Source organism: Colossoma macropomum, unplaced genomic scaffold (assembly GCF_904425465.1).
Source record: "Colossoma macropomum unplaced genomic scaffold, Colossoma_macropomum, whole genome shotgun sequence".
Lineage (NCBI taxonomy): Eukaryota > Metazoa > Chordata > Actinopteri > Characiformes > Serrasalmidae > Colossoma > Colossoma macropomum.
The window spans coordinates 37179223-37192556 of record NW_023494800.1 but is presented as its reverse complement, the minus strand read 5'-3'; the positions used below and the strand labels follow the sequence as shown (position 1 = coordinate 37192556).

The 13334-nt window shown below is 39.9% G+C and overlaps 1 protein-coding gene across 1 annotated transcript in view; it reads right to left on the bottom strand.

The window, feature by feature from the left end:
* tmem38b (transmembrane protein 38B) overlaps positions 1-13334 on the bottom strand; it is a 47069-nt gene that overhangs the window by 20806 nt on the left and 12929 nt on the right. The gene's annotated exons all lie outside the window — the stretch shown is intronic.

Here is a 13334-nt window from a genome sequence, read left to right as displayed (position 1 = left end):
ACGTCTTATTAAGTTAATTTTTTTGTTCTGTTTGTCCAGTTTATTCTGTGTTACTGTTATAGTTAAATAGAGGGTAATAATTGAAGGCCTAAAGTTCGTCAGTAGGTCATGAGTTTGAATCCTGCAACCAAAAATGTTTCTAATTATCAGCAATATTTTCACTGCTGTCACTAAAACCATGGGTCATCAATATCAGCCGATATAATCGGCCAACCAGTGCATTTAGGCTTTTATAATAAAGACTTTCTAATTCGATGAGAAGTTCCATGGACATCATATGCACTTAAGTCATGGCTGTGACAGAAATTGTTACACAAAACACTTTTTATTTGCGCATCTTGATGATGCAATTTCCTGTTTATCATATGGCTTAATAATAGGTGGGATGGAAATGCACAGTATTGGTTGAATACAGACAGTGACAACCACAGGAATGGATGTGTGTGGGTGTTTGTGAGAGAGAAAGAAAGAGAGAGATCGTTATTAAATACAGTGTATAATCATCTAAAAGCCTTTTCAAAGTGATTTTCCGTCCCATAGTGAATCAGTGATGTCAGGAAAGAGAGAATCAGTCATCAGTGAGTAAAACCAGCTTATCTCTCTTACACAACAACACAAAACACTGCACAAACAAACAGTCACAGACAGTCTTTCACCTTTTAGACCACTCAGCATCAGATCCCTCCTGTTCCATCACAGTCATGGGACCATTTACAGATGATCAAAGGAAGTGATAACAGATCAACAACATTACCAACATAACAGAGCTGATCTCTGCTAATGAAGTCATTCTGCAGTCTGAGTCATGATCATATTTTCTCTAAACGAGAAAATAAATGGCGCTTTCAAAATATGATGCTGCCAAGGCATGTGGTACACACTTATGCTGTACTACGCTGTGCAAACCTCACCCTCACATCCTGACCCCACTGATGCTGCTGCCGCTGCTGCATGAACTAAACTAATCAAATTAATCACTGCTCCACCTGTTTTCCCTGTTTTTGTACTAACAATGTTTCCTATCCGGTGTCGACCAGAGGAGGATGGGTTCCCCTTCTGAATCCTGGTTCCTCTCAAGGTTTCTTCCTGTTTCTCTTAGGGAATTTTTCCTTGCCACTGTCGCCACTGGCGACGCTCATGGGGGCTCAGACCCGGATTTCTTTCTGTAATGCTGATTTCCTTGTAAAGCTGCTTTGTGACAACACCTGTTGTAAAAAGCGCTATATAAATAAACTTTACTTACTTACTTACTTACTTACTTAAAAAGGGTGGTTCTTAAAGGCAGTGGTTCTATTTAGGAACATGAGTTCTACAAAGAACCATTTCATGCTTTAATGGCTCTTTGCACGGGGACATAGCTCTTCAGATTGACGTTGTATGTGTTGTATATGGTTCTATATAGCACTAAAAAGGGTTTCGTTATTGTTATGATGTAAAGTTGGTAACAAAAGAAGGATTTTTTTTGGTGCTATAGAGAAGATTTTCAAAAAGCTTCTATATGCAGCAGATTTTCATCAATTTGAAGAACGATTTCACCAAGCATGAAGTGGTATATAGAATATATAGAAGTCATGGCTTTAACAAAGAGCCCATGAAGATTTATTGTTTTGAAGTGTGTACCAAACCTTATATATATATCCAAAATGGTAACTTTACAGGAGAAGGAAATAACCTACTTTGCTTTTAATGTAAGTCAATGGAACCAGAGTTTTTTCCAAGTCATTTTGCATCATTTCCTTAGTCCATTCATCATGAAATTTACATACAATGTAAAGGGCAACACATATTTTCAAATTATGTCAAAAACTGAAAAACGCTCAAAAATGAAGATATGAGGTTTTCCTCCGACAACAGCGATTTATATATATATCTATATTTACATATAAGCAGTTACTTCAGACAACACTAGGGCTGGTTTTCACTACAATCTTAATGAAAAAATGGCCCTGGCCATGACGGTCACTGTCACATGTGATTCTAGATCAGCGCTGCTACTTCTGAGGCGGTTTGTGAACACAGACCTTGTTTTAAAGCTCACATTAAATCAAGTTGTATGCTCAACTACATCTACAAGTCTGCATGAACTTAATGAAGACCTTTTGAAGGAGTTTTGGTGATGTATTTTTACAGAAATGATTTGGGCTATTTGGGTGACCATTGAGTTCTACTGTTAGCAATGTTAGCCTCGCCGCTCCAGTTCTAAACTAAAGACCCAAACATCTCGTCTCGGCCAATTAAACACATTCGGGGTGAGTGGAAAATTGTGTAACTTAGATTTCTGCCACATAACTATTCCTTTAAAATCAGTTATTTTGACCTTAACAGGCACAGACGAATCTTTATTCTTCTGAGGGACATTACCACAGATATATATATCTAGATGCCGCGTTGTCTGTTGTTCTCTATCTGAGGCGATGCGTCTGCGCGTCCGCCATGTTGGAGAGGTCAAGATCCGCTTGTGAACAGATTCACTTGTACTCAGAGACGAAGAGTCTCAGGATTAAATCAGCCACAACTTCCTTATTACTCAACCGATTTTCACCACATCTGTTTAGTTATAATCCTCAGACTCAGATTAATCCAGGCTGCTCGGATCTGCTCTCGGTAGCTTTTATTACTTTAATAACTGATCGTGATAATTAGCCGTCCGGACCAGCAGGAAAGTATTCAGTCTGCACCTGACGTTAAAAACCGAGTTTAACGTGAGAAACACAATCAGACACATCAGCAAATCCATCAATGTGTGAATCACTTCTAATCTTCATACACAGAAAAATTAAATAAACCCCCAAAACACAGTAAGAAGGATGATCTTGGCTTCCTATTTACCAGCTTCTTGTTGAGGTTTCCTGTTCCATCTTAAATGGTGTTTCTGGTGCCTGAAGCTGCACCATTTAAGGTGGAACAGGAAAATTCAAACAATAAGCTGGCTGATGCACCATTTAAGGTGGAATGGGAAAATTCAAACAAGATGCTGGCTGATGCACCATTTAAGGTGGAACGGGAAAATTCAAACAAGATGCTGGCTGATGCACCATTTAAGGTGGAACGGGAAAATTCAAACAAGAAGCTGGCTGATGCACCATTTAAGGTGGAACGGGAAAATAACAAGCTAATAACAAGCTAACAAACAGGTTCGTGTGAGAAGGTGCTAAAAGTTAATCTATTGTGAATCTCCACACGGATTAAGGAATGCTGTAACTTACCGAGCTACAAAGCTTTAACCATCACTATAAATAAATAACTAAGTTAAGATCCCTGAATAGACTATTAAATGAAATAAGCTTAATATAAAACCAGTGGAAAAACAATCACATCAACAGGTTCTCTGTGCCTCATTAACCACACGGTCATATCTACACAAACACCACACAGACATGAGTGTGGATCACTGTGTTCCCTCCGTTATATAATCCTATCCCACTTTCTGAGTGTGATATTCCTGAAATAGTGTAATTCTGGACAGTATCTTTATTAAACTGCCGCTCTGTAATGGTACTGAATGCAGTCCAGCAGCGATGTTGACCACCCTACAATGGCGGCGCCGTTGATGTGCCTGGCTGGACACAACACGGCATCTAGGAGTGTATATCTATGGACAGTACAGGCAGAGTTTTAGCAATACTGCTCTGTCGGCATTTGTACGGAACAGACTGAGTTCACGCTGCAGCTCTGCTGGTCATATTCAATCCTCCTCATCACTCTTTAACCCAGTAGCTCATACAGCTCCCTGCAGAAAAGCTGAACTCAGGATTTCAGGTTAGAGGTCACATGGAACAGTTAGCATGACTAGTTAGCATGACGAGCAGCTAGCATTGCTTCATTGTTTTGGCTGTAAGAATGACCTGTGATGTGCTACTTAGCCTATGTAGTTAGTGTTAGCCTAATCTTATTAATCATGATATCACCTTTAATGCAAGGAATATAGAAAATGAATAAACTATCCATGTAGAAAACAGAGCTGTCTACATTTACAGACGTTCAAACGGTGGTCAAATTAATGTTAGCTGGTTAGCAAATATTTTTTAATACTGTGCTGTAGCATTTTTTATCATTTGAAAGAGAAAAGAAAATGAATGAACTACTCAAGAAGATTACAATTCGAAGCTAACAAAGCTAAACAAGCACTGGTACATATTATTAGCTGGCTAGCTAACTAGCTAGTCATGCTAACTGGTATAGCACATATTCTTAATATTTAGTCATATCATTCTGGCTGTACAAACATCTGTGATGTATTATTTAGTCTACATTTGTTGTTTGTGTCACTTTTATGTTGGGTGAAGAGAAAATTGAGAGAAAAAGGAAAAATGAAGAACCTAGCTAGACATTTTTTAAAAAAGATCATCAAGGGTTCTTTAGTAAAGGGAATGGTTCTGTTTAGAAGGCTGAGTTCTATATAGAACTATTTCATGCTTAAAGGGTTCTTTTCATGGTGAAATGGTACATTAGACTGATGGAGAATGTGTTGTATATGGTTCTATATAGAACATTTTTGAAAAGCACTAAAAAAGGATTCTTCTATTGTTACAAGCTTGACATCTTAACAACAGCAGAACGCTTTTTGGTGCTATATAGAACCACATACGACACATTCTCCATTAATCCGAAGAACCATTTCATGATGCAAAGCAAATGGCTCTTTGAGTGTTCATGGTTCTATACAGAACCATTATCTTTACTTAAGAACCCTTGAAGAACTATCTTTTTAAGTGTCTAGACTATCAAAGTCCAGCTAAACCATCTAAAACCAGCTACTAGCAAAAGCTGATCTTAGCTGGATTTGTCAGCAGGGTTCTTTACTCAATAGATGATTATAAATTAAGGTTCTCAAAGTGGAAGTTCAGGTTCTCTCTGTTTCTTGCCATGACAGGGTTAATCATTGTCTACAGAGTAAAGTCCAAGTCCACAAGTTAAGCGCTAATCTCTCTCTGTTTCTCATTTACATTTATGGTGTTGGGCAAACACTCCTATCTAGAACGAGTTTAATCATCTTACTGAAGTACAGTGTGCTAACATAGCGCTAGGAGTCCTCAGGGACTCTTACTGGTACAGCTAACTACCGACTACACTATACCAACAGCACAGGCTCTGAAGTATTGACTGCTGAAGATGTATAACTACCCTACTGACTGATCTCAGAGCTCCCGCTAGAGCTTCACAGCACCACCAGCTGCATTAATTAGCATTAATCCTGGAGATTAGGTTCAGATTAAAACTGAAAACAAGCAGGTCACCAGTTTGGACACGGTTACTTAGGGCTTGGATCAGAGAGCTTTATTTATTTATATTTATGTCAATTTTGGAATGTTATAATCTAACGCAATTGACTATAATAATACACAAATAACGTATCTGGTCATTTGTTGGCCAAAATAAAATTCGCACTACTTTCAAATGTATAAATAGAGGTGGGTGATATGGCAAAAATTCAATATTACGATATTTCAAGAAATGTTACCGATACACGATATTTCACAGTACTTATTCAGCGTCCATTCAGTACTTATTCAGATCCATAAATATTTGGACATTGACAGAATTATTGTTATTTCAGATGTCTTCCACAGCATACTGGAGTTGAAATTAATTAATTTAAAGCTGTTTACATCCAAATCAACTGAACGTTGTAGGAATTGCAACCAATTTCATTCACAGACTCCCCACACACACACTTTTAGGGGCTCAAAAGTAACTGGACAATTGTCTACTCAGCTGTTTCATGGATTTTCCCCTCATTATTTCACTTAAAAGTAGGCAGATAAAAGGTCTAGAGTTGATTTCAAGTGTGCAGTTTGAATTTGGTGTCTGTTGCTGTTAACTCTCAATATGAAGTCCAAAGAGCTGCCATTGCCAGTGACACCATCAATGGGTTGAGATAGCAAAAACATGGGTCCAGCCAAATCAACTACTTTTAAAAAGAAAAACAACTGTGGTGGATGACAGAAGAATGCTTTCCCTGGTGAAGAAAACCCCCTTCACAACAGTTGGGCAGATCAAAAGCACCTTCCAACAGGATGTAGACCATTGCCTGTACAGTTCTGGAACAACATCTTAAGGAGAGATGAGACACGGATCAACTTGTACCAGAATGATGAGAGGAGAAGAGTGTGGAGAAAGGAAGGAACTGCTCATGATCCAAACCATACCATCTCTAAAGCATGGTGGAGGTAGTATTATGGCATGGCTATGCATGGCCGTTAATGGAACTGGTTCCCCTGTATTTCATGTCCATTGCTTTAAAACTCATTGGACGACTCCCTGGAGGAGGGATGATGGGCTGGGCTGTTGTTCAGGGTTTGGGCTCTCAGTTCCAGTGAAGGGTGATGTTGATGCTACAAAGACATTTTACACAGTTATCTGCATCCAGCTTTGTGTCAGCAGTTTGGGGAAGAACCTTTCCTGTTCCAGCATGACTGAGCCCCTGAGCACAAAGCAGCTCCATAAAGACATGGAGTGACCAGTTTGGTGTGGAGGAACTCCAGTGGCCCTCACAGAGCCCTGACCTCAACACCACTGAGCACCTTTGGGATGAACTGGAACGGAGATTGTGAGCCAGACCCTCTCGTCCAACATCAGTGTCTGACCTCACGAATGCTCTTTTGACTGAAAGGGCACAAACTGGAAAGTTTCCCAGACACGTGGAGGCTGTTAGAGCCGCAAAGGGGGGCGACTCCATATTAATGCCTATGGACTTGGCATTGGATGTCCAATTATCTTATATAAGTGAGATGGTCTAGCGTCCACATACTTTTGGCCCTATAGTGTATATGTCAATGGTGTCCTGATTGGCTGCTCTGTATTGTGCTTTATTCAAAAAGCAGTCCAGCCTGAAACACTCCTTATAGTTTCAGCTTGAAGGGGCGGGGCTAAACGGATGTAGGCTGAATAGGCAGTTATGTGTAAAGGAGCTGGATCATCACAAGACCAGTAAATTCAAATCAGGCTGGTTTTTCAGCTTAGTTTTCACAGATTGGAGGGATAAGAGTGTTTTAAACATTTAACAATGTTGACATACTACATGAAACTCTTTTATATCAATAAAAAGAGAAAAAGTGGGCTTTCCATGATATGGACCATTTAAATCAGAATGCTAGGTGGGTGATTAAGGTATGAAGCAGATTCTATGGTGCGATGAGACTGAATCACTGATAAATATGACTCACAAACACATACATGACAATTTGGGGTGTAGAAATGCATGAATTGGTATGAATGTGTCTACAAACAGTGGAAAAATAGATATGAACTTCAGCAATTTTTGCATTTTGCATCTTTTATTAAGCAAATTAGCAACTGATCCTTGTTACATATCATACAGTAGACCACAACACAAAAAGACAACAGTCACTATGGACAAGCAACTTCCAACATACGCCTCAGCTTATGACAAAGCCATGTCAATACATAGTGTACATTCACTGGCCACTTTATTAGAAACACCTACTATGTACTTCCACTCACTGACCACTTTATTAGAAACACCAACCTTGTACTTCCACTCACTGGCCACTTTATTAGAAACACCTACTTTGTGCTTCCACTAACTGGCCACATTATTAGAAACACATGCCTTGTACTTGTACTAACACAAACTACACCAGCAAGGTGGAGCTACAGGCGAGGGGTTTCTGGTAAAGTGAGTCTGTGTGAGACGGTTCATCATGCAGCTTTACCGTCAGCCAAAACACAGTATGTTAATGGTTTAAATAAACAGAGACTCCTTAGTTAAATGTTTGCACTCCAGTGACAACAACATATGGTTGCCATGGTGACAGCTGAACATCACGCTTGGATAGGCAGACCCTCAATGGATACGGCACGTGCAGCATGCAGCAGAACACACACAAAGCTTTCCTCACGGGAGCCTGGTGTAAAGCAGGATGCGGTGAGAGTACATGATGGGGAAGGTTTAATAACGTACCTGTCTACTGGAAGACTTACAGAGACCTGAAACATCAGCAGAAGCAGCGTTAATGAACTATGGGACCTCAAGGTAATCAGTCATTCACAGCCCGAGGCTACACACTTTACATTAAGAGTCCAAAGCAGATGAGGCCTGAGAAAAAGGGGGAAATGGCTAAATATTCATCCACACTGAGCATCTGAATGGATCTACATAATGTCAATGTCTGAGAACTACCTTGTTCTTCATTTTCATTTGACTGATTACAGTGTCAAAATTTCAGCATGAATGGTCCCTTGGGTGGGCAGGTCTACCCAGATTAATCACAGGCCTACCCAGTCAAATGGGGAAAGAATATTTATTATGCCGATTTTTTTTGTTAACATAATGAAATTTTGTGTTTTTTGTAAGTGCTGTAATTGTATTATGGCCTATCAAATCATTACACTCTCCACCAAGCTCCGCCTTCTTTTCCTCAACCATTCCAGTCATTGCTTAGTTACTGTTGCTATCTGTCATTGCCTCAAATATTCGGATGTTCCAAAGTGACATTCTGTCCCGTAGAGTATATAAGTTTTTACTCATCCAGAGCCAGAAGCAAAGCATATCTAGTACTTGCAAAGCTCTTTTTCTATAAAATGCCAAAGCAAATATTTAACATTATTTCATCAAAGGTAAGACATAAATGGATATTTATAAAGTCAACATTTTTCATGCCCACCACGGCAGTATGCTTTTGCCTTTGATAATTAGGTTTAGTTTAAAACTGAACCGGAGAGTGAACACGGTGCTGAACAGCAGGACAGCACATCAGCAAATCTGGCTGACTACATTTTGGGCGTACTCCCTACATTTTGGATGATTTGAAAGTTTCTGATGCCCAGTCAGTGCAGGTTCTGACACAGAGCTGTTCAGCTGACGTTTAGAGTTTAGAGTCTTCCTGCTCCTTTCCTGCCACATTAGCTAGCTATCAGAGGACTACTCAGTGCTGTGTTCACCCAGAGGTGCAGCTGGACGCTCATGCTCTTGTGAGTCACAGGAATTTATTTAAATATGAGCAGAGTGTGCTGTCTCATTGTGTTTACACAGGCTGATGAATAGTAGGCGTTTCCCCAGATGACACTGATTATGCACTGAAACACTGTAATCGCTTTAAAGTGTGACTGATGTCGACCATGACGGCGTCACTAAGAATAACCACCATGCGCTTATCAAGTCTTTCATGAACAGAGTTTAATACATATCTACTGTAGTTTCTACAGAGGACAGCAGGTCCTGATCCGGATGATAGAAGGAATTATAATATAGAATTATAGAATTATAAACTGGGCTTAAAAACTTGTTTGAGGATTTTAAAAATTAGTTAGGCCTCATATGCAGGACAGTAATCTGGGTGGTCCAAGGGTGGACCAATAGGGGCATGAAGTCAGCATTGGGGCCACTTGATCAAGCCCGTGGACCAATATATGCACACTATGTGGGCATTTCCATGGTTACACTACACACTTAAAAAGGTCTTCAAGGGTTCTTTAGTAAAGAAAATGATTCTATATAGAACATGAACACTCAAAGAACCCTTTGCATGTTTGAAATGGGTCTTCAGATTGATGGTGAATGCATTGTAGATGGTTCTATATAGCATGGTTCTTCTATTGTTGTGATACAAGCTTATTACAATAGCAGAACTAATTTTGGTGCTATAAAGGACCATTTTCTTTACTAACCACCCCCCCACACACACACACACATACACACACACACATGTATGAGAGCTAAACTACACACTGCATTAGTCTCCATGCATGCTGTAAACACCTCTGCGCACTTCCTGTTCCTGAGCAGCTCATGTGTGACGGTGTGGGTCGTAAAGAGCTGCTGGGTCAGGGAAGCCGCTGCTGTGTGCAGAAACAAAAAGACCCCCGGAAGGGAGCTTAAACGAGTGTGTATCCGGCCCACTATTGTTTAAAAGCAGTGAATCTCGCATGGGCCGCTATCACTCTTTTCTCCTTTTCTTTTGCTCTTTCTTTCACACAGCATTCACAGCTGAAGCACAGACACCCAGTTGTGCGGTGTAGAGGCCTAACGCTGCACTGCCCCCAAGACAAACCACAACGTCTACTAGAACAGACCAGCTTAGAGCGGTTTAAACAGTCCATTTCCAACAAACTCACTGACCTTAAAGAGACAGCAAGACAAAAAAGTCAAATTCACACAGTCTTCCTTTCTACTCCACATGCAGTTTGGTGTCTAAACTTTGCATCATAGTTTTACACTGAAGCTACGAGGCTAATGTAGCTAACAAGCTGCTGCTACTGTTTTTAGCTATGCTAATGTACTTTTGTCCATGTTCATAGATTATAATATGTGATACAGTGTCAGAAACCACATAAGATTGTATATTTGTGATTACTAAACAGCTCAATTTGAGGCAGCTGTGTCATGATTTAGTCATAGGACTGGGCAATATGACAACATATATCGATACAGTATGCTTTTCTGAACAGGTCGTGTATATCATCAGTGCTTGTCGACACTGACCAACTGCATGTTACATTATAAAGAGAGCAAAATTAGTCCTGTTTAACTGGATTTAGTGCCAAATATTGAATAAAAATCATTGTGTTCAAAGATTTTGATAGTATTTTTTTTTAATGTTCCACCTGATCTGATGTCTGCAGAAATAAAAAAAAAACTGTGACATATTGTGTATCGTGAAAATTTCTTGAAGTATCGTGATATTAGATTTTCATCATATCGCCCACCACTATTATGCAGTTGGCACCATAATTGTTTATAAGCTTCTGTTACTTGTTCGCAACACTGGCCTTTTAGCTTCAGGGCTAAAACTTAAAAAGCAAACTTCAGACATCAAACAAGTCTCGGATTTTCGACAATCTTTTAAGTTAACAGCATTTTTAAAAGTGACATTTGAAAGATTTCTTGTGTTTGTTTTGCTACATGCAACATTTCTTCGCTGAAAGGTCCATGTGTCAAACACAAGGTCTGTGCAATCCTGTCTAGTCCATGAAATTATTTTTTTGATTAATATTAGCCTCACAATTCGTTGCACTACAATCCCCAGCATGCACTGCCCCAATAACAGTCCACTTCCCTCCCCCAATAACAGTCTATGGTATACCACAAAGAGAAAAGATGCTAAGTGTCTAGTTAACATAGCATACAAACTTCATGGGTAGGTTTGACAACGTGTGATTCAAGTTTCACGCTCGGCCGTGCATGTGACATAAGCAAGGACGGGCCTGACTGACTGTATAAGGTCCTCCCGTTGAGGATGCTTTCCATTCTGACTCGTGCTGTTGTGCTGGTAGCATCCTTTGCAAGCGAGGTTTGCCTCAAAGAAGAGTTCAAAAGCAATTCGAGCAGTTGGAAGAGTTTGAGAGGGGTCGTATCGTAAGGCTCTGTGAAGCGGGAAGGTCTCATCAATGTATTGCGCGCCATAGCAGTCATGCGGATGTTAGCACAGCACGCTGTTGGCAGCAGTGGACAAGAAGAAGGCACGCACCAGCGACACAAAGGATCCAGGAGACCTACACGAACCATGGAGAGGGAGTCCAGTCCACGGAGACATGTCCAGAAGGCCTGGTGTTGTGGTGTGGGGTGCAATTTCGTACAATGCCAGATCAACTTTGGTCTTCATTACATGCACTTTGATGGCACGTTGTTACGTTAATGAGGTCCTGCAACCAGCAGCCCTACCTTTTCCGAACACATGCTCCAGTGCACTATTCCAACAGGATAGCGCTTGTCCGCATACAGCTGCTGTCTCAAGAGCTGGCCGCATCGCCAGACCCATCCCCGATTGAAAAGGTGTGCACTATCAACACTCCACCCCTACCGCAAAATCTGCAGGAACTGCGTGAGAATATTCAAGCTGCATGGGATGGATTATCACAGGACACCATTAGGAACCTCTGCAGCTCCATGCCAAGACGTCTGGCTTGTTACGTTAGCAAACATGGCAGCCGGACGCCTAAAACTTCTGTATGCGTAGCTCAATAAATATCGCCCATATCAGTTCCTGGTAACCTTTATCTTCCTTCCGAATAGCATTGCAATCCGACACTTCATTCTGTGTGCAACAATTTTTTTTGACAATGAGTAGAATTTTAAATAGTTCAAATACTGATGTATATTTCTGCTCATGTGCTTATGTTCTGTTGCAGTTTTGGCATATTTTAAATGCACATTGGCCAGTTCAACTTAGCAAAATGTTAATTAAAAAGGAATTAAAAACGTAGGCGCTCTCTGGCCAACGGATTTGTTGAGATTTTTTAATATAGCCCTTTTAGTCATACTAAGTCTGATAGTTCTGCTGTAAGGACTGAAACACATGACGCAATATGAGCTTAGCTAATATAAACAGTACGAACTGCAGAGAGGAACAGACCTTTCTAGAATTTTCCATGCTGCCTGGCTTTGTTAGGAGGTCATTTGTCTGACAAATACCAGCAGATAAAGAGAGCAGGCCAATGCTTTGGGCAGACAACACAAACAGCCTGGTGCTGACCATAAACATTTCCATGTATTTGCAATAGCAAAACATTCCAGGCTTCTTAGTACAGCAGTGATAGAGAAGAATTCACTCTCCTCTGGGGAATTTCTCACCTTTGGGAATCGAACAGAGGCACCAGTAAGGTGGGCCAAGACCCCAAACAGCACTTTATACATCGTGTATGGTTACTAAACTACCTTAAAGTGATAGTTTGGTAAATGAGACCCCAAAGATATTCAATCAGCCACGATGTGTTCAGTGTCTCAAGTTTGCTTCTTTAGTTTTACACTGCATTTATGAAGCTAATAGCTAACAAGTAATGTGAGTTAATGTCACAGTATGACAGTATGGGGAGCTGGGCGGTATCGATAACATTCAACATCACAATATTTGTCAAACATATCACTGTATCAGATGATATTTTAGTAAGCCTTGAAAAGGTTAATAAGCTGGCATTAATAAAGCCAATAAGTAAATAAAGTTGACATTATTGAAGTTTGAAGGTATTAATAAAGATTACAAGTTAGCATTAATAAAGTTAGTAATCTAGCATTTGAAAAGTGACTAAGTTACATCATTAAAGTTTGGAGGATGGCATTAATAAAGGTGATAAGTAAGCACCGTATCAGATGATGTTTCAGTGAGCCTTGATAGAGTTAATAAGCTAGCATTAAACATACTAAGTTAGCATTCAAACGATTAAGTTAGCATTCATAAAGTTAATAAGTTAGCATTAATAAAGTTAATGAGTTACCAAGAATAAAGTTATAAAGTCAGCATTAATAGAGTTATCATGAATAAAGTAAAGTGAGCATTAATAAAGCTGATGAATTAGCATTAATAAGTTCATGAGTTATCATGAATAAACCTATAAGGTTTGCATTAATAGAGATATCATGCTACCATTAATAAAGT